The sequence below is a fragment of the Lygodium microphyllum genome, chromosome 8 (assembly GCF_053477565.2).
Source record: "Lygodium microphyllum isolate KBCC chromosome 8, Lygodium_microphyllum_v1.1.10, whole genome shotgun sequence".
Taxonomy (NCBI): Eukaryota; Viridiplantae; Streptophyta; class Polypodiopsida; order Schizaeales; family Lygodiaceae; genus Lygodium; species Lygodium microphyllum.
The window spans coordinates 13,187,523-13,189,503 of NC_141142.1; the positions used below are offsets into that span (position 1 = coordinate 13,187,523).

A 1,981-nucleotide genomic window follows, 5' to 3' on the forward strand; every position below is an offset into this window, starting at 1 on the left:
AGGACTATGAGCATCCAAGGACCAGGCTGCCAGATTTCTCCTCCCATTGTGCTTCCATCAATGCAATCTGAGGCTTCCATTCTTTGGCTTGCTCTTTCAACACATATGTTTCCTGCTTGCCTTCTCTTTCAGCTATAACTTGTTCCCTAGGGCGTGTAGCCCCAAATGGATTTGGCCTATAGGCTCTCAGAGTCTTTCACCAGTAGGTAAATGAGATGCGAGGAATTAGGCACTACAATGAATGGAAGGTGTTTTCTGGTTTTCCCGAGCTCAAAACTGTTGCTGCAACTTACCTTTTCTTCTCCCTATTCTTCTTTCTTTGACAACGATGGTGTGAGTTCTCAAAAGAGGGATTGCTTGCTCAAATGCCAGAAACTGTCTGGCCTGGGCCGATTGCGCTGGTCTTTCTGATGAAAATTCATGAGAATGGTTAATCAGATGCACATGGAATCCAACTTATTCTTTCTTCCCAATTCCATAAGCCATGTTCCAGAATCCACGTGCCATCATGACTATAGTTGTTCCTGCAAGAACTGAAGAAATGACAACAGATGTGATTTTATCATGAGGTCCCTTCATATGGGTAAACTGTTTGGAATTCTGGTAATACTGCATTTTCTCCAACAGATGTTTCGGAATCCTTTGAGAATCTGCTGGTGCGTGCTCTGTGGAGCGAAGCAGAAGGTTAGCAACGAAGAAGACGACGACGGCGATGAATGATGTTGGTTCCATGGCTTCCGTCCGCAGATGCTTCCTCAATGAGAAGGTTCAAGATCTCCTGCTTCTGGATGTCACACCCCTATCTCTCGGTCTAGAGACTGCTGGAGGCGTGATGACAATCTTAATCCCTCGGAACACGACCATTCTGACGAAGAAAGAGTAGATCTTCTCTACCTATTCTGATAACCAGCCCGGTGTTTTGATTCAAGTGTATGAAGGTGAGAGGACCAGGACAAGAGATAACAACCTCCTTGGCAAATTCGAGCTGTCAGGCATCCCTCCGGCCCCACACGGGGTCCCGCAGATCAATGTGTGCTTTGATATCGATGCCAATGGCATCTTGAATGTGTTTGCAGAGGACAAGACGACGGGCCAGAAGAATAAGATCACCATCACCAATGACAAAGGCAGGCTGAGCAAGGAGGAGATCGAGAAGATGGTGCAGGATGCAAAAAAGTACAGGTCCGAGGACGAGGAGCACAAGAAGAAGGTAGAATCAAAGAACTCCCTGGAGAATTATGCCTACAACATGAGGAACACCATCAAGGACGAGAAGATAGCGGGGAGGCTGGACCCTGCCGAGAAGAAGAAGACGATGACGGCGACGAATGATGTTGGTTCCATGGCTTCCGTCCGCAGATGCTTCCTCAAGACGAAAGTTGCCTTGATCAAGGCATATGCCTACTCTTTAGGAAGCTTAGTACATGAAGAATCAAGCTGTGGTGTCTCATTAGGTAGTAGCAACCATTGAGAGAAGATAGAAGCAGTAGAAGCCATGGAGAAAAGCTTGAGAAGAGGAGAGAGAAAGACTGAGTCTAGAAGCAAACCCTTCCCTCTCAAAAGTAACCTTGGTTTAAGTGTCCTTCAGCCATGTCTGACCCTCTTTTGATCCATATGTTTTCAAAATGAGGTAAAATTTGATGACGACCTGTCAAAGTAGTTATGAACCTCCATCTTGCCCCCATATCTCTGTGAAGAAACACTAAAATAACCACAGTTTGAAGTAGTACAACCAGTCTAGTCACTGTCAAGGAGAAACCAAACCATGTAACTGTGTCTTCAAGTCCAGTTACACAGAAATGATGCCCTATAACTAGATCTTCCATGAAAATGACCTCCCCAGCAAGATCATAATCATGAAAATGATGGAATTAAAGCCTTCCTTGGATCAAAGCAAGGCTCTGATACCATTGTAATGAAGGTCCTAGACTACCATAAAATCTAACTATGGAACAATGGAAAATGAAGAAATCACTACATT

The 1,981-nt window shown here is 44.9% G+C and overlaps 1 pseudogene; it reads left to right on the plus strand.

The window, feature by feature from the left end:
- Nucleotides 1–730: 730 nt before the first annotated feature.
- On the plus strand, nt 731–1,471 carry LOC148031981 (heat shock 70 kDa protein 4-like; annotated as a pseudogene).
- The last annotated feature ends 510 nt before the right edge of the window (nt 1,472–1,981 follow it).